Below are 21,122 nucleotides of genomic sequence, written 5' to 3' on the forward strand. Positions count from 1 at the left end.
TCCATGGAGACCTGTGTTATCCACATCATTTGCTGTGCCTTCCTTTGACACTAGTGAGGAGTCCGCTAATGAGCACCTTCCGACCCTCTATACCCGCCCGGAGGATCCATGCAGAGAACAGTGTACTATACAGACATTCCCTGCACCCCCAGACAATGCGGAAAGGGTAGAGGAACCAGCTCTAAAGATATCAGAAAGATATCTAAAGATATCAGAGTTAAAACGATGCATACCTCAGCTTTCCCTGACCCCACTCAACATAGCATGGGAACCCGGATCGCCTCAGCTGATCAAGACCAAAGCCTCCCGGAGAGCACCCATCATTGCAATGGTTCTTATAGATTCTGTTTACTCCCTGCATACCCCGGTTTCTAATACACCAACATCCCCGGCTAGCCAGACTAAGAAAGAAAGGAGCGGTTCATTAACAGCGCACCAGGATCTATATACAGTGGGGAGTCTGCCTTGGAGGAGATCAGCTGGGTTTGTAATACCGAAAACGATGTACAGAGCTCCTGTATTCACGGAGCAGTCCTACTATGCAGAAATAATGGCGACAGCAGTGCATCACCGTTTGGTAGCTGCTCCTGGAGGACTCCCATGTCAGGTCAGTTTTGAGGCAATCATGGATGGATTCTTTCTCAGAGATCTAAAAGATATGGGAGTAATGTTTTTGCCCATATTGTGGTACGAACAGCTGCTGACTTCAGTGCAACCTAACTGGGATCCCGGAGGTCTGGGTCTGTTGAACTTTTTACAATACCGGAGACTCTTTGGCATGAGAGGCCGGTCTGGAGTGGGCTAAATATTTTATTTCTCTAAAAATGGGAGATCAACATGTAACCCTTAAAGTGGACAGCCTGCTCACTTAGTTAAGGTTGGGACTCTGACTTTACAAACGTTGCTTATTTTCATGCTCCCAGTAAGAGAAATATCCTCCTATACTTATGTTCATATCCCCCTTATCTTTCGATTTTTGACAAAGATAGTTATTTAATGAATGTGTTGTTGGTGCTGCACTTGTTTCTCTTTCTATTACTTATATTTTACAAGTTGTAGCAAGCTGATTCCTACCTTTTGGATGCGCACATTTATTGCAGGGAAGGTTACAGCTAGGGGGGGGGGGGGGGTTCATGGAGGACCAGTGTTTGTTTTCTTATTATGAGACTTTAGGTCCTTAGCTATTCTTAATTAACTTCAATATTCCTAGCCACCTTGTGTCCATATTTAGACAGTATAATAATGATTTCTATTAACTTTGCTGCTAGCCAGGACAATCAAATATATTTTTTCCTACCTAATAGCCAGTTCATAAATCATAGTTGCATTAAATCTTCTAGCTCCTGTCTAGCATTTTAGTTGCTTCCCTGAATATCTCCCCTAGGAGCCTATACAACCATTACTGCTATTACACAGAGTAGTAGAGCATTATCTAGTTGCTTGTCCTTTATATAGTACATTACACTGCAGTTTTCTGTGCATACGTTAATATGTTTTCAGCCAATTCAGCTCTATTAGATTATTTTTGGTTATCTCCTTAACTCGCACATCTTTACACCTATGTTGTTATTCTAAACTCAGCCAGTTTAGCTGCATATATATATACTTATATACTCATATGGCTTAAGTAAATACATTTCACATAGTAATAGTTTACATCCGGGGCCCAAAAGTGGCCCATTCTGTTATTTTATCTTATCCCCTAGAATTCCCCATCCTGACTTTAATTCTCCTATGGGGGGTCCGAGAGAGACCTCTACTTATCATTGAGGGAAATCATTTTATCTGACTACATCATATTTCAAGGGGATACGTCTTGAATAAAAACTTGAGGTTAATTTTTCTTTGTATAATTGGGTTAATTATCTGTATTTTTATTCTGACATGTGTGCCTGTTTCTTTCATTTACAACCTCAAAAATAATTTAAAAAAAAAAAAAAACGAACCCAATGTAAAGCCCAATTTATATTCTTCCCTTCATTCTCACATGGTTATAAAGCTTAGTTACCAATTTAGGGCCTCCCATCAATTATTGAGAAAACCCTTGTTTGTGAAGGTACCATTGCCTCTTTTTCCTTCCCAAGACATATAATTCTTAACATGAAAGAGGGAGCCTATTTCACCCTTGTGGGCTCATCAGTATTAGAGTTCGATCTACCTTGTGCTATAAATCTTGTGAAATGAGTGGGTAGATTGACACACAATATAGATTGAGCGCTATTACATAAATAAGATACTATGCACCCCAAAGGAATGAGTAGAGAATTTGACCTCAACCCCTTTATTGGAATATAAAATTCTCCCTTTTGAGGTCCAGTTAATCAAGATGTCAGTTGTTTTTATTCCTGGGTCCTTTCATTTGCCTGAGTGGGATGCAAAGGGTTCAAGTTTTGTATTTAGGCGATTTATTTAATGCCCGCCCCCTGGGCTTTGTGATTGGCCCTTGTTTTAATTGCCTTTAGTATATCAGTGTGTTTTTGCACTATGTTTATAGCTTGACAAAAGGTTCAGGTGCCCCAAAATGTTGCTGTAATTTCCTAATATAGCTTCTTCACCTTGGAAAGTGAGAAGCTTTGCGGTTATTGAGGCGTTTCAAGCTTGCTCTGCAAGTTAATACCTACTGTATGTGGACTGCCTATTTTAAAAGGAGTTGGTGGGCATACTTTTATGTGAAACTGGACTATATATAAAGGAATGAAGCACTCACCTTTCCGAAATGTCACATTGCTAACTGACCTAAGTCACCATCTACAGTTTCTGGGTACCACATCCACTTAATTTCTTTTTATCTGTGCCAAACATGTGCAGTGCACAGATTAACAATTTTGTTTAAAAAAAACAAAACAAAAAAACACACAATATAGGAGGGATTATGAGTAACCCAATACAGATAGGATTAATAACAACCTATTCCCAGTAAAAACACCTGCAGGTAAATTTTGCACAAAGAGAATAACAATGCATTAAATAAATAAACTGCTCTTTGTAGTTGTTGAATAATAAAATGTACATTAGCCTGAAGGAAAGGTGGAGAAATAATTTTAGTCAAAATGTATCCAATGAATGTAAATATTTTATTGGAAAAAAAAAAAACCCAACTGTTAAATAATTAATAAATTGTTGACAAATTAAAAAAAAAAAAAAAAAGTAATTCAAATGCTAGTGTGACAGAATCTCAGATTTGAATATAAATCTGTTTCAAGCTTCCTCAACATATAATCTATGTAAAGTTGTGTTACACACAGTGCTTTCCAGGGCCTATTTAGTGGGTGCACCAATCAGACAAAGTTTTAGGCAATATTAAGAAATTAACATGAAATCAAATAATGCAATTAATCTGTGCTTTGGATAGCTTAGAGCCAGTGCGGCACCTGCACACCATGAACACTATCTATATTTATATTTTACAAATTCACTCCCATAAAACTTTGCTGGTAATAAATAAAAAAAACTTTTATGGTATTTTAAACCCTGGAGAGTGCAAACAATTGTGATATGAGGGCACATACTATCTAAAATGCATGAGTGCTATTTAAAAAAAAAAAAAAAGTCTGAAATGGCTTCCTTAAAGGGACTGTCTAGTCAAAATTAAACTTTCATGATTCAGGTAGAGCATGCAATTTTACTTTCCAATTTACTTGTATGATCAAATTTCCTTTATTCTTTTGGTATTCTTTGTTTAAATCTAAACCTAGGTAGGCTCATATGCCAATTTCTAAGCCCTTGAAGGTCGCCTCTTATCTGAATGCATTTAACAGTTTTTCAAAGCTAGAGGGAGTCAGTTCATGTTTGCCATATAGATAACATTGTTACTTATGAGAAAGCACTGATAGGCTAAAATGCAGGTCTGTCAAAAGAACTGAAATAAGTGGGCAGGTTACACAGAAAGGTGGTACAGGACCACCAAGAAATGTACACTTTGGAAGCACTCAAGGTCCCTAATTGTGAACTAGAATTGGTGAGCTACAAGTGGTAGATATTTAAGGGAAACAAGATTTAAAATATAACTTTTATTGGGGCATTTTAAAAAAAAATGGAAAAACAATACTATTAAAAACCACAGGAAATAATTTTAACCTAAATCTGGGTTAAATGGTGCGGGTAACTGTGGTGCAATACTTAAAGTTACTTCTTAATTTTCGATTTTATAGGTGGAGACCTAGCATTGTGATTTGCTATTTTATCTTGAAAGACCTAGAATGTGGATGTTAATCCATAGTCTTCAGATCAGTAGTTCATTCTATAATGTCATTATTTGTGTATATCTAAGAGAATCCTAGTGGTAGGGTTAGATCTAGTTAGTGTGATGTCCCATGTACATGGAAAGTAACAAATATATCCTTCTGATAGGATTGAGGTAATCTTAAATAATCTTATGATATTCTGACTGATCAAATATTGAAATCCTAATTAATGCAATTGTATATAGGTATATACCATTAGCCAAAATAGGATCAAGAAATCTTAAATATTGTTATATAATGAATATTTAATACCAGATGAAGATGTCTGTTTTAGAGTGTTCCTTCTGCAAAAAGTATTGATTCACATAGTTAAATATAATGTAGCTTTAAAAATAGGTTGTTTAATACTCTGCCTACATTAGAATATATTGTGTTGCTGGGGGCGGAGCCAGCCGCCGAAGTGGTCAGACACACACTGTTGGAGCTCCTGATTTATAACCTTAAACAGTGGCATTACTTGTACAAAGGAGACCTCCTTTTCTATGCTGTTCTGGACTTTTACCTAATCTACATTGACTTTTATACAAAGGGAGAGCTGGACTTGAGCATTGCTAATGAACAGCCCTTTACGCCTGTATTAAGTGTTTCATTGCAGGGGCTCGTGTCACCATCTTAGATCAAAATGGAGTACCTAAACAGTTGGGAGATTGCGACGACGCAGGTTATTCAAGCCCATAACTGGGAGCTAAAGAAATATTTGAATGCTATAAAGGGACAAGCTGGCAGTATTCTCACCTCACCAACCACAGGTTATGGAGGCATATGAGCCTGCAGCTCCCCCCTCTCTGCGAAGCACCATCGAGGATATATCAGATTTCACGGGTGGACTCACTCCTGGATCTGTTTTCCGCTGTCAGGAGCATATATGTGTCGGCCTACAAATTAATCTGTTCAACTCAAGTGACCCAGGAAAATATAAAGAATCCCCGCTCTGGCTTGCCGGTGCTGTGCCTTACCACAGAGGAATTTGAGCGGTTCAGTCATACTATAAAGCTCTGGTGAGCTCCACCTTATACCAGACGCTTTTATGGCCCTTATCTTTACAATGAAGAAGACTACATCACCTGTATTAGTCACGGTTGGCCGACTAACCTCTGGGGCAACAAATATCCGATCCTTGACCACCCCCGTGATACACTGCTGCAAAGCGCTCCCCACCGCTTCTCAAGCGGCCCGAACAAGCTATGGAGGTCACTTTGGGATCCAGGAAAAGCTGTAATCTGGGACGGCGCAGCCAATTTACCAGTAAGCAGAAGCAACGCAACCAGAGTCCTCTGTGAAGGAACACAGGGCATAGAATTCCTGAGGGGACAAGGAGGCACCTGACGCTCTATGGGAAGTGATGTGAGGCAGTCTTCAGCAAAGCCGTAAAGTTAAGCCGCCTGACCTGCTGACAAAACCTTGTGTTTAATCTGTGGCGGTTGTCTTACAATTTGACTCTGACTTCTCTGGACTTAGCATCTAGACAGGAGTGGGCTAAATACAGGTATGGCTGTGGTGGTCTTATGCCTTTTGCCCTGTCGGCAGCTCTTTCCACTATGCGTTCTAGTTGCAGCGGACATGATAGGCTAGGTCATTCTGAAGTGCTTTTGACAACGGCAACCTAGACCCTTGCGTTTATATCCTAAGTCGGACCTAGTAACAGCCCTAGCCAACTGAACATTTTCTGTTACGTTTTCAGTCACTTTCTAATTCTACAGGTCAACATTAATGGCGACATGATTAAAATGTTTGATGTGGTATGCACAAGTCAAGTTTATATATTTACCCTGTGGCTAGATCACCTTGGTAATGCTTAAGGGAGCCCAATATGAGGTTGCAATCTGGGGATTTTTAATATAGATGCTCTGAGAAATTTCTTGGAATATCCAGATACATCACACCTAGATGCTACGGTGTCTGATAAATCTTGTATCCTAATTGATCCCCAAAATGTTTTTACTTGTCTGACTATTGTCTCCTAGCCGTTCACTACCCCAGATGACGACCTTCGGGTCTGAAGATTGTAGACTCAAGACTCTAGATACTCTATTACTCCTATTTCAATATAAGTTGCACAACCTTAGCTCATAAAAATTGTGCCTAAAGGTTATTAATCTTTCTAAGTCCCTTAAAAGTTTACATAGTAGCTCTTGTTTATTGGGTTCATGCTCAGGTTTTAAACACTTGGGTGATTTCGCTTTACCACTTCTTAATGTTTAACCTATACTCGCCTGTTTAAATGTTATATGGGATTATAAAATGTTCTAGATATATGTATAACTGCTTATAATGTTTATGCGATTCCCTCATTCATATAATTTTAGGCATATTGAATGGTCAGGCTCACTCTTACAGGTTGTGGCCACCTATAGCTCTTAGCCTAGTAATGCATTATTACTTTATACCCTTATTGCGCTTGTATGATACTCTAGTGACCTGGTTAACTGTTTTACATCCCTGCTCTTTTTTTTCTATTAGTATGGGGATGTTTTACGTATATGAGCCTATGTATAAGAGATATCGCTACCGGCTACCACATACTCACTTATGACAGCCAAGGTTGAGGCCGCATACTACTATTATTCTTTCCCCACCGGGAAAGGGGACTCTACTATGTGTATAGGTGTATGTCAAAACTGATCAGCATTACGACAGATATGTTATGTTATTATGCTGATACCAGAGCTAAATTCCCTTTTGATTAGTTACAAAGCTTTCTATATAGCTCAGCTCCGCTTGTTTCTACAGAAATACAGTGAGCCACTTAGATATTAATGATTATCCTCTCGCAGCTGGTCATAGTAACAGTATACCAGTGTCTATATATTAGAGGACACAACATTTCCAGCACCATACACTCAATTTCCAGGAGTAGTAGGCCTGCTTTCAATGCGCTCTGTACCATAGTCCAGGCCATTGTAACTTTAGTTCTTTATACATGTCCATACTAGATGGGAGGTATGCTACTCTTCGAGTTTCTGTACCTTTATATGCTAAATTTTGCCTAATTTTACCTCTAACTTACTAGAGGTATGCAAGTGATTGACCTCCTAGCCATAATTACCTCATGTCTAGGGATTAGGTGACAATGCCTTTCAGAGGTGGTGCCTTTTTGAGTTTCAATGTATTGATCACTTGTCCTAAATGATGGGCATACACACCTAACCATTACTAATAAAACCTTAACTAGCCCGACACAATGTTATTGTATATTATACATTATGAAAGGGATGAAAATATATCTCGGTGTCCCTCTTCTACACATGGTATTGATCGGAGATATCCTCACTTGTTCTATACTTAAAAATTCAGAGACCCAAAAGCTTTATCAGTCTGGCATCTTGGCTGGCTCTGCCCCCTCCCCTTTTATCTCATTTAGTGCGTCCCTCGCCCGCTGAATTTCCCTCCCCCAAACCCAATAACACCAACCCCCCTTTGCTTCACTCTTCTTTGAATAGATAAACAATTCAATATTTTCCACTGCAATGTGGGGCCCATTCTTGTTCCCTCTAGAATATAAAATCGAGGTTCTCTTACACACTAGGAAAATCCTTATGGACACTCTAGTTAAATTCATTCTAGACAGATACTCTCACTTACTAGTTCCTTATTGTGGATGGATAACTCCTTCTACAGACAGATGGAATAATAGATTAAGCTACACACACTATAAGCACTATGGAACTGCTATTTCACTATGTTTATATGCTAAAAATGTATGTCCTATCATAATGTTATTTTCTATTGATGATTTTCTAAGTAACATCCTTCATAACCTCAAAAAAATATATTAAAAAAAAAAAAAAAAAAAAAAAAAAAAAGAATATATTGTGTTGCTGATGTTCAATTCAGTACTAGTTATTTATTAGTATATGTGGGTAAAAGTAGAGTTGCTAGTATCTTATCTGCTATAGTTTCAAATACAAAGTTATATTGGTTTATATATTTCGATAAATATTATTATTAGCAGATAATAGCCGTTCATAAATGATAAATTCTGTTGTGCTTATTTATATTAAGCACATTTTCTAGTATGATATTTGTGGTTAATCTAATCTCGGCAATACCGTGGATTTAATTACAAGGTTTCTAGTGGGCTAGGTTGTGGTTCTATTTTTCAAGGGTTGACAGCTGAAAATATTCTTATTCCCTTTACAGATAAAGCATAGTTATCAATACCTTAGTCACTGTTTTCCCTTGTGCAGATTACTAATTAAGTGTGTAAAATAACGTGCTATTTTGCACGTACATGTCTAATACCTGATATGCTGTTGTCTATAGTTTGCAGTATTCTCAGTTTTATAGACCATCATTATCAAATCCTGGATTTGCGTGTATCATATATATATATATATATATATATATATATATATACATATATATACACACACACACACACACACACACACACACACACACACAGGTAGCCCTCAGTTTACGCCGGGGTTAGGTTCCAGAAGGAATGGTTGTAAATTGAAACTGTTGTAAATTGAAACCCAGTTTATAATGTAAGTCAATGGGAAGTGAGAGACATAGGTTCCAGGCCTCTCTCAAAATTGTCATAAGTAACACCTAATACATTATTTTTAAAGCTTTGAAATGAAGACTTTAAGTGCTGAACAGCATTATAAACCTAATAAAATAATCACACAACACAGAATATATAATTAAACTAAGTTAAATGAACAAAAACATTTGCTAAACAGCATTATAAACCTAATAAAATAATCAGACAACACAGATTTCACTTGCATTTTTCTGCAAACAGTTCTTTCTATGCATTCCAATCTGGACTGATTTATAGACCGGAAGATCTTGTTCCTTTGAAATCTGCTCCATAGCTCAGTTCTGGTTAAACTGATTCATTTCAGCTTGCTTGGCTTTGCTGCAACACAAGCAGACAGCTCCACCTACTGGCTATTTTAATAAATGCACTGCTTCTCAATGCTTTTCAATAGCAGTCACATGACTGAAAAAAAAGGTTGTTATTCTGAAACGGTGTAAATTGAACCGTTGTAAAACGAGGGCCACCTGTGTGTGTGTGTGTGTGTGTGTGTGTGTGTGTGTGCAATAAATACTATCCATTTTAGACAATGCTATCTGGAGATGCTAAGTAAAGCCATTCTATGAACACCCCACCATAACCTATTTTAGAGATCTAGTTTCTAAATCGGCTGCTACAGCTTTAATCAAAATAATTTTAAGTGATACTTGAAACTGCAAGGGACCGACAAATTAAGCTAGTATTTGAAGTTAAATTCCTGCTACATTAAAAAGAAGAGAGAGCCCATTTAACTCTCAACCTCCCCTGACATGTTTCGCCGACTGAATCGGCATGTGGTACATGGTCAATCAGCATCGATCGCAAACTTGAAACAGCATGCTTGAACTTGGTGAAGTGGCGTGCCACTGGCTGGTCTGATTCACCCTTGTTGAGTGCCTCATGAATGGCACAATGATGATTGGCCATCCACTCACCGAAGGTGGTTACCGTTTTCACGATGTAAACCCTTGAACATGGGCATATCAACATGTACACCATGAAGGTACTAGTGCAAGACAACCTATGGCATATCATGTACCTGTGGTTATTGTGTGGATGTTGGAAGGTGTTTCCCCTAAGCATACCATTACAGGTGATACATCTCCCACATGGGAAACAGCTAGGGTTGCACCGATACCATTTTTTTTAAGACCGAGTACAAGTACCGATACTTTTTTTTCAAATACTCACCGATATTTCTTTTTTATGTCATGACAGTTTACCAAGCACAATACAGACTAATGATTTAAGATCGCTTGCTTCTTTATAAATTCTGAACTGTAATTTAAAAGACATTTTGAAATAATAAAAGAGTTTTATTTGATTGCTGTCAAAGTTCACAGAACATGTTTATAAATAAAAATATTACAATAATGGGTCTGCCAAACCTAAAGTTCTACAATTGGGCAGCATTGGCCAGACTGGCAACTAAATACGAGTCACTTTTCTGAGCCGGTTTTGGAGGAAGCGGTTCTTGCGCCTTTGGCGCCGGCCTACCTTCCATACGCAAAACTATCGTCCCTACCACCTGCAATTGCTAATAATGTACTATACCGCGACCCGCTGAGATCATGTCACCCGATTCACAAATTCTTGGGGGTGGTCAGTCCTCCCCCTAAATACATACCCATTGCCGGGAATGCGGATTTCCCAGCAGGAAATGAACATGAACCATTTCTTATATGGGGAACCCTCGGTATCAGAGTATTGGGGGACGTTCTGGACCCCTTGCTTCACACTATGCGCTCTTTTCAGGAGCTACCGGCTACGCACCGGATCTCGAATCGGCATTTTTATGCATACCTCCAATTGCGACACTATGTGACGTCCCTACAGGCATCTTATGCAGGTTTTTGGGACCCATCGCCCTTTGCCATAGCGCAAACACTGTTTCAGGTGGGGAGATTTTCTCTCTCGCAATTTTACACTCGACTACTAAGACAAACGGAGACCCAAATTCAAACTAATATGCTGACGAGATTGGTCACAGACATCCCCACGGCGGTGACGGTGCAAGACCTAACCGACAGCCTAGACCTTACAAAACGGGTTACATTTGCGATTACTCACAGGGAGGCTCAGGTCAGACTATTACACAAAGATTATATCACGCCTCAGACTATCAAAATGGAATGACCTGTGCCCCAATCAATGTATTAAATGTAGCAGTATATCCCCCTCTTTCCTACATTATTGGTATGCATGCCCAATTATCAGACGCTTCTGGGGCCACTTGCAATATTGGGTCAAAACCACGTTTAATATAGAGATAGAGATCACCACAGCAGAGATTTACCTTTTTAAGTGGGGTGACACACATAAACGACACCATCAGATACTAACGTTGTGCATGTTGCTAGAGAGGAAGTGTATTCTAACTAGATGGATTTTCCAAACAACCTCCAACAATAGTTCAAACATCTGCTGATAAGACAGCTATACATAGAGCAATATGATGTACGGCTAGATATGATACGTAGATTAAGGCCTTTTTTTAAAAAATGGTGTCCGCTTATAAACACTTTTCACAGGGACTTAAAGGACCAAATCATAAAACCGTTTTTACATTCTGAAATTCTACCCTTACTCAACATTGGTGAGGGCGGCCACGCCTTGATAGAGCGAGCAGAAACTCCCAATGATCACACTAGTAATGCGCAACTCCCCGCTGAGGTTATGCTTTTTTAAAAAAAAAAAAAAAAAAAAAAATTCTCTTTTCCCGCTTTCCTTGCCCCTTTTTTTCCTGTCCCCTTCTCCATAAGGGGTCACCTTGTTGAAAGGTTATATTGTTATGTTAAGTGTTGTTCAAATGTTCTTTAGTTAAAAATTTTACATTGAGGCAGATATGGCAGACTCCAATTTTTGTTTGAAAAGAGACTTTATTGAGATGCACCAATGCTGAAAGAGACATTCACAAGAGCATGACCTCCTACTTATCACCGAGATTAACATTGTTAGATCGCTCCTCCATGCCATACTTAGAGTCTTGGATCACAATGATGTATATGTTATTATGTATCATGCTTATGTCATTGACCGTGCATCTGTACTTGCCGTTTGTTTTTATTGTATCTGTTTCTAGCTAATAAAAAGAATTAAAAAAAAAAAATAAAAAAAAATATTACAATAAAATATATTAATAATAACAATAAATAACAGCTGCAGCAACTGGGGCTGGAAAGCTACAATTTAAAGGGGTGATTACTGAATGCCATTGGGTTGTAGGGTGCCTATATAACATCAATCTGACATTTGTATTTAATACAAAGTAATATAATTTAATTCTGAAAAAAACATTGGGAAAGTAGTGTCCCCTTTGAGAAAAATTGGGTATTTGCATTCTTCTGACTCAACAGAAAATAGGGCTGGTCTTTATATTTTTCCAGGGCTGCTTTAAATTCCCAGTCCAGCCCTGGCTAAGGTTGTTCCTCAGAGTACAGTAGGTTTTGAGCATAATTGGGCAATATGAGAACTAGCAGTATAACAGGCAATCTAGCAATTAGAATCATTTTTCAATTAGTGGCACGTTCTCTTTAAGGAACAGAAGCATCTCTGGATGTTCAGCTTATGTCTGTTTCTGCTATCAGTAAGGATGTTTGACGCTAAGCTGAACAGTCCTTCACTTTTTACACTACTGCATGGGACAGAAAGATATTTTTGGCCATTTAATCTCAGTTTATTAACTGCCCAGTACTTCAGGGGTTTGTCTAAATGAGGTACAATGATCTCTCCCAGGTAGGCTTCCAGCTGAATAGTAGCACCTTTTGGAGCACTGCTCTGACGTACAATAATACAAATAACAGCAATTTGTGTTGGCAGAACAGAAGTGAACAAGTTTTAATTAAGTCTCCACTCCAGCTTAAAATGAAATGGGAACATGCAGTTCAAAAACGCCACAAGATGGTGTATGGGTAGGAAGTGGAGGTATCGGTTTCTGCTAGGGAATAGGCGATAAGAACTAAGGAAACATACCCTATATGTTTGCTACATTGTATCCTATTAGGATTCCTTAAAGGACCAGTCAACACATTAGATTTACATAATCAACAAATGCAAGATAACAAGACAATGCAATAGCACTTAGTCTGAACTTCAAATGAGTAGTAGATTTTTTTATAACAAATTTCAAAGTTATGTTTATTTCAACTCCCCTTGTACCATGTGATAGCAATCATCCAATCACAAATGCATATACGTATAGTCTGAATTCTTGCACATGCTCAGTAGGATCTGGTGACTCAAAAATTGTAAATATAAAAGACTGTGCACATTGTTTTAATGGAAGTAAATTGGAAAGTTGTTTAAAATTACATGCTGTATCTGAAACATGAAAATTTAATTTAGCCTGAGTGTCCCTTTAAACACAAAGTGTCTTTGTTTGTCCCGGACGCCAAGATTGTAAATGTGACGTCAGAGGGGTCACGGGAAATTCTCACAAAAAGCCGCCATCCATTAACGGCCAGTAATGCCAGACTGCACACAAGCGGTGAGCTCGACCCGCTAAGAACACATTGTATTTGTTCCCCTCTTAAATGTGAGGATCGCATTGGAACTTGTAACGGAAATTTCTGAGGTACTCTTTTATATAGCCAAAGGCCTAGGCTACTTATCACCTTTTAAAAAGCGCAAGTATTGATTACATTTATTTTAACAGGCTATCTAGAAGTCGTCCCTTCATATTTGTACTAGATGTATTTTATGTCACTTATTAAATTGTCTATACCGTTTTAATCCCAAGTTGTCCTCTTAACTCATCATTACACATTTGAAATTTTTACTTTGCACATCTATTATTTATTACCTAGTTATATCTCCTAGGTCACATATCACCCATAACATTTCTCATTTTATTGTACACCATATTTTATTACCCACTTACTTGATTATATACTATAATTGATTATACACTCATATTAAGTATACACTATATTTTTATATTCCATTATATTTTTTGATTTTATATTTTTTGACCCATGCTTTTAGCGCTTAACTCTTTATCCACAAACAAACAGCCCATCAAACCAACCAGTGGCACGTCACTTCACCAAGTTCAAGCATGCTGTTTCAAGTTTGCGATCCATGCATCCCCCATGCCTAGGGGTGGCAACCGAGCTAAGAAATTGCTACAACTTAAGGGCAAGTGGATATATCGGATGGACACTCTAGCCCCAAGGGGCCTCAACACCTCTCTGGATTTTAGCCCCTTCTATTGAAGGCTGTGATCTATGACCCGAATACCTATTGGGCTTTAAAACACACTCAACTGTGCACTGAACTGCATTCTTACTGGGGTCTCACTGTTTGAGAAGGTTTCTAATATACTCCATTGGGCTATGAAGTGTTCCAATACATCTAACATTAACTCAGACGTGATGGCAATATGTGTCATTAGGCATGACCAATGAGGGTTCATATGCATGCAATAATTGGCTATATAAACTAAGCTTTATTTGCCATCTGGTATTTGTATTTAGACTGAGTATCAAATAATATAGCTTTATACTGTTCTTTAGTGTGCATCGTTATTGTTTTTAATTTTATTTCACAATAGTTGCCGTTTTATTAATAGGGTTCAATATTATGCTTTAATCATCTAGTACGGTGCGATATGTGCATTATATAATGCTATGAATTAAGCACTTTGATCATTTTTGTCCCCATATGTTCTTTAACAGCCATATTGTGTGATAAAATTGAGTATTGATATATACCATCACCTTTCCTTTGCCCAATGTAACCGTTACTCTGTTATGTATACAATGTTGCTATGGCAACATGGGCACGTACATCATGACGTTGCGCACGTTGACGCACTCTGATGACGTCACATACATGTACTGAATGGCGGTACGCTTAAGCTGTATGAAGTTACAAGATGGGTACATAAGGGTTGGTTTGATATATGTTTGTCTTTTTAAACTTGATTGAATAAACGTGATTTTTTATTTAAGACCTGTGCTTTTGGACTAACATACATACATATATATATATATATATATATATATATATATATATATATATATATACACACACACATACATTACAAAAGTGCACAATTAAATTAGTTTGTTAAATATCATACAAAATGATATATATATATATATATATCATTTTGTATGATATTTAACAAACTAATTTAATTGTGCACTTTTGTAATGTATACATCTTCTCCCTATAAGAAAATACAGTATACACCCCTTGGCGTGACACCCTGTTTTCAGGGTAAAAAGTGGCTCTATATAAATTCCATCTGGCAAAATAGAAGCGCTGATGAGCATTCTTATAGAATTTCACCAGCCCAGTAAATGTTTTAGAGTTGGGCCCTGTGTCCCTAACCTACAGCCACACATGTTAACTTTAAACCAAACAGTTACAAGCAATGGTGACAATTACTTTCCCTATGGAATTGTATTTAGATATTTTATAAACCACATTTACACTACACATACTCTATGTAATTTCATATTAAAAACAGAATTAGCAATAGCCATTCATATTGGCAAGAGTGAAGACTAACACGCTTCCCAAGTATAAAACTACATTTATTTTTTCCTCAGTACAGGAACATTTGTTTTACAAACAAAACTACATCTGTAAGAGAGTATTTTAAAAATGTATTACATAAAAAAATTAAATTGTCGTGTCCCTTTCCTACTCTAATGCTTAAACAGGGAGATGTTGTTAAGTTACTAATCCCTGCAGTAAAGGCTCATAATATTAATTTAAGATTAGGGTACAGGTTTCATAATCTGTATATAATTGGATTTAACACAGCAACTTCCATACTGTTAGCCCTGAGGTAAAGATTAATACCATAAAATAGTAGTTACTTGTTTTGACTGAGAAAGGAGATGTGACATTGCAACATGTATATAAACAGCTGTTTAATGATTTCTATTATTAATATATATTAAATTGAATGATTCATTTCTTTTGAAAGAGATAATTAGCACCACTTCTTCAAAGAGCGTTTTTCTCTTTCTTACTTATACTACAGGTTTGACAAATGTTGAATATATATCCACACACCCTATCTATTCCCTAAGAAAAGTGTGCGATTAAAAAAAAAGGGACAGTCTATATTCTGTGTTTAAAAAGACAGAAAATGCATTAATTACCCATCCCACAGCTTTGCACAACCAACATTGTTGTATTAATATACTTTATAACAACCTTTAAACCTCTACATTTTTTTTTAATATTTGTAAGCCCCTGCAGGCCGCTTCTTATCTCAGTGCATTTTATTTGCTTTTTCACAGCCAGACAGTGCTAGTTCATGAATGCCATAAAGATAACATTGTGCTCACTCCTGTGGAGTTATTCATGAGCCAGCGCTAACTGGCTAAAATGCAAGTCTGTAAATAGCACTGAGATAAGGAACAATCTGCAGAGGCTTAGATACAAGGTAATTACACAGGTAAAAAAAAGTATATTAATATAACAGTGTTGATTGTGTAAAACTGGGGAATGGGTAATAAAGGGATTATCTATCTTTTTAAACAATAAAAACGTTTTTTAAATAGACTGTTCTTTAAACTCCTTTGTAGTCTTTTGCTTCTAAAACAATCTTTGCTAAAATGCACAATCTAAACTGGTGTAAAATCACAAGACCAATACATTTTATTTGACTTACGTCCCTTTATTAAAACAAATATCTATAAAAACTGTGATGCAGATTAACCATCAATATTACAAAAAAATAAAAGGGAATCTAAACTTGAAAGAGAAGCAAACCTTACCTTCAGGCTTGCTGGAAACAGCGGTCTTAAGACCGCTGCTCCGCTGCCTCTGAGGCTGCGGTCTGCAATCCGCTCAATCCTATACGATCGGGCTGACACCCCCTGCTAGCGGACAATTGGCCGCAAATCTGCAGGGGGCGGCATTGCACAAGCAGTTCCGTTGAACAGTTTGTGCAATGTTAAATGCCGACAACGTATGCTGTCATTTAGTGATGTCTATTGAGCATGATATGCTACAGCGTATCATGCTGGACAGACATTGATAAAGTATCAGCACATGCTCACACCGCCTCCTTATACTATCAGTCAGTCACTGGTGTCACCTATGTATCTGAGACCTATTTAAGACCGTTAAAAAGGGACAAACATAAAAATGTATGATTCAGACATATACAATTTTAAAACAACTTCCCAATTTACATATATTTGTTCATTCTCTTGGTATCCTTTGTTGAAGCAGAAGTGCACTCCTTTGAGTTAGCTAAACATACAGTACCTGGTGAGCCAAAGACAAGAGGCATACGTGTGCAGCCATCAATTAGCAGCTAACTCCCAGTAATGCATTGCTGTTCCTGAGCCGACCCCAAGTATTCTTTTTAACACAGGATAGCAAGGAGAATGAAGAAAAAAAAAATAGAAGGAAATTGGCAAGTTGTTTAAAATTGCATGATCTGTCTGAATTATGAATTAATTGGGTTTCATGTCCCTTTAGGGTTCAGCAGAAATTAGGCAAAATGAAAAGCTACTAATTAAAGGATTCAGATTGTTTGTGCAATTTTAAACGTTTTTCCCAATTTACTTCTTTTCAAATTTGCATTGCTGCTTATTCTACAAAGCAAAGTGGATACTTGAAGTAAATTGGACAAGATGTTATGCTCGGTCTTTATAGATATAAACAAGGGGGGGATCCTTTAAGTTAAACACTTTTTTTAAATCACACAGATATAATTTTATGGCAGATCCCAGCACACCAGCTGGTTATATTTCATTTCAGGAACATTCATAAAAAGGGCCCCAGACATATTCTGAGAGAGTTAAACAAATATATAAATTGGGAGATCTTCAGAAAAGAAAATACCATTAGCTTATGAGCTCAAGTGAATTACAGGTCTATAGTATGTAGTTAGCCGTAAAAGAATATTATGTCAGTACGTGTGCAGTTAATACATTTCTACATATAGCCCCTAAGATAGAGATATAGATATCCAAAATATCATAGCTTTTTTTTTATTTTTTATTAATTTGCATTATCTCTATACCAAACATAGTTCAATTGTTTACAAAATCACCGATAGAGGACTATTTCTATTTTTAGATCTCACACCCCATATAAAATATACCTCTTTAAAGATGAAAAAATGGAAAATGTTAAGTTAAACAGAAGACAACTCACCGCAATGTCTTTTGAAAGCTGACTGACATGAACACTCTGCAGTAAACTAACCATGGAACGTGAACTTGTCAGCTGGTGCTCCCCTTACAGCCAAGGACTCTCAGGACAGAAGTCACATGCAGCGAGGCCTGTTACTAAGTGCCTAGTAGGCGAAAGGTAACCATGGCATAAAAAGGCCAATGACACGCTAGTCTGGAGAGAGTCACCCCACAAGAGGGTGGCATCCCTGACACAATGACACTAAAGACTGAGAAGAATAAGCAGACGACTGGCAGCGACAGACATTCATTTACCAAAACATGATTTCCACTGGGAAAGGGAAAGCAGGCTTAACTCTTCCCTGCCACAGGATCCTGTACTTGATTGTAAAAGCAAATCAGATACTACAAGGTCAGGGAAGGAGAAGCCAAAAACACCAATTATCAACTGATCAGACAACAAAAACTACTGAAATTAAACTATACATGTATTTTATATCATCAGAAACAGACTTAAAAAAAAAATGTGATTTCTTTTTTAAACAGTTCTGTTTTTTAAATAAAATGCTTTTTGGAGGGAAAAAAAATAAATAAAAATAATAATAAATATATATTCTATTTAAGATACAATATCATATATTAAGGTTATTCATACTAAAAGAGAGATTTGTTTTTAATTACATAGTAAGATTATGTACCGTATTGTTCCGAATATAGGCCGCACTTTTTTCCCTTGATTTGTACCTTTAAATTTGCAGTGCGGCCTATATGCGGGTTGCGGCCTATATTCGGGTGCTTATCGCAATATCGCACATGCGCAGACTTGCCGAACTTCCGGTGCACCCTTATGGGTATTGTATTCAAATGAAAAATTGCAAAGGGAGTACTTGTTGTAAAATGTCACTTTTATTTTGCCAAAGTAAAAACTGCTTACACCACAGTCCATAAAACAAGCATCATAGAAGCCCAATTGATGCAAATAGCAGCTATCTGTATTGATTGGGCTTCTATGATGCTTGTTTTATGGACTGTTGTGTAAGTAGTTTTTAAATTGGCGAAATAAAAGTGAAGTTTTACAACAAGCGAGTGCTCCCCTTACAATTTTTCATTTGAATTCAGACTTGGCCATTAGCAGTGAGCACTTGTTTCTACCCTTAATCGTGATCCACTACCGCTACCCCACTGAATTGGCCGCTGAGTGATGACGTCATTACCCGGTGCGGAAGTCTGAGTAACCTTAAGGATGAATATGGAGGTGCCTGTTATTGCTGAAGGAAGCGCTCACAGCTACATTCAAGGGGATTCCACAATCGTAGGGGACCGGGTTGTCCAGTTAGCCACACATCCAGCACCGGGTGTTAAAAAGAAGTTGCCTCAGCTTGTGGGTAAGAGTGTTAACTTAGCTTTTGGTTAACTTAGCTTTTGATACTTTAATTATCCATTATCTATGGACGCATGATAGGCTGACTTGTTTAGCCATCATGCACACAATGTTTGTTGGCTTAATGTGCATTTAAGGGCCTCCCTTTTTGGGAACTTTGTTGCATTATGAGTATTGTAGGTGTGAGAAGATAGTTTAAAAATTTTATTTCTTCAAAATGGCACCAAACATTAAGGGTGCGGCCTATATTCAGGTGCGGCCTATATGCGGCACAATACGGTATATTCATAGCTGTAATGTTAGTTTTTTGGTAAATTAATTCCATTAATCCATTCTCAATGTCAGGCTCTCTCAGAGGATTATTATTAGGATTATTATTTTTTCTATTTTTAAGATATCACATATTATTGGTTTTGTATTTCTCATAAGATGTGAATTTGTGTCTGCAGAATAACATGTCCCTTCTTCACAGCAACATGAAAACAAACATATAGAGTTGAGTTTTAGACCTTAAAGGGACATTATCATAAAACAAAACGTTTGGGTTTCAGATAGAAGATACAATTTTCAGATTTACTTCTATTATCAAATTTGCTCCTTTCTCTTGGTATCCTTTTGTTGAAGAACAATGCTTTACTAGGGCCTATTTATCATGCTCCATATGGAGCTTGATGCCCCGTGTTTCCGGCGAGCCTTCAGGCTCTAAAGACCGCTGCTCCATAACCTGTCCACCTGCTCTGAGGCGGCGGACAGACACTGACGGAAATCAACCCGATAGGGTTGATTGACAGCCCCTGCTGGCGGCCGATTGGCCACGAATCTGCAGGGAGCGGCGATGCACCAGCAGTTCACCAGAACTGCTGGTGCAATGATAAATGCCGACAACGTATGCGGTCGGCATTTATCGATGTGCAGTGAACATGATCCGCAATATCAGATCATGTCTGTCCGCACCTTGTTAAATAGGCCCCATTGGGTGAGACAGTGACAAGCAGCTAGCTCACAGTAGTGCACTACTTCTGAGCCTACATATGTATGATTTTCAACAATTGATACCAAGAGAACGAATTATAAAAGTGAAGGAAAATTGTTTAAAATTACATGTTCTTTCTGAAACATGAACGTTTGACTTTATAGTCCCTTTAATGTCATTGCTCCCCTGCAAATCTGAGTACACATTATCAACCCATACAAAGTTTCATTAACCTCACTGAATAGAAGATTGTTTTGAGTGGAATAGATCTGCACAAAAGACCTAAAGTGTGAGGAGGGAGGGGCAAGCATTAAAAAATGAAATATAATGCTATTTGTTTACTTAAATAAACATTTAAAGGGACAGTGAACCCAAATTTTCTCTTTTGTGATCCAGATAGAGCATGCAATTTTAAGCAACTTTCTAATTTACTCCTATTATCAAATTGTCTTTATTCTCTTGGTATCTTTATTTGAAATGCAAGAATCTAAGTTTAGATGCTGGCCCATTTTTGGTGAACAACCTGGGTTGTCCTTGCCGATTGGTGGAAAAAAAAAAAAATCACCCATCAAAAAGTGCTGTCCAGAGTACTTAACCCAAAAAAGCTTAGATGGCTTTTTTTCTTCAAATAAAGATAGCAAGAGAACGAAGATAATAGGAGTAAATTAGAAAGTTGCTTAAAATTGCATGCTCTATCTGAATCACAAAAGAAAAAAAAAATTGGGTTCAGTGTCCCTTTAAACAGCAGAATTTCAAAACAGCTGCTAGAAATGCACCCATATTGCCTGAATCTGGAAACCAGAGCTAAAAATATGTACTGCAGACCCTCTGGAGAAAGCGGAAATAAAGCAAAATTACAGGAAAAACAAGCAAAATGATGAAATAAAAA

The 21,122-nt window shown here is 37.5% G+C and overlaps 1 protein-coding gene across 6 annotated transcripts in view; it reads right to left on the reverse strand.

Annotated features, from left to right (window-relative positions):
* The window catches only part of ACSL1 (acyl-CoA synthetase long chain family member 1), a 307,660-nt gene that overhangs the window by 253,163 nt on the left and 33,375 nt on the right, over window positions 1-21,122 (reverse strand). Inside the window, exon 1 of one of the 6 annotated variants that reach the window (XM_053703879.1) lies at window positions 17,902-18,045. The exons of the other annotated variants lie outside the window; for them this stretch is intronic. The gene's annotated coding sequence lies outside the window, so the exon portion shown is untranslated. Of the gene's footprint in view, window positions 1-17,901; window positions 18,046-21,122 lie in introns of those variants that run through there. 6 annotated transcript variants of the gene reach the window in all.

This window comes from Bombina bombina, chromosome 2 (genome assembly GCF_027579735.1).
Source record: "Bombina bombina isolate aBomBom1 chromosome 2, aBomBom1.pri, whole genome shotgun sequence".
NCBI lineage: Eukaryota > Metazoa > Chordata > Amphibia > Anura > Bombinatoridae > Bombina > Bombina bombina.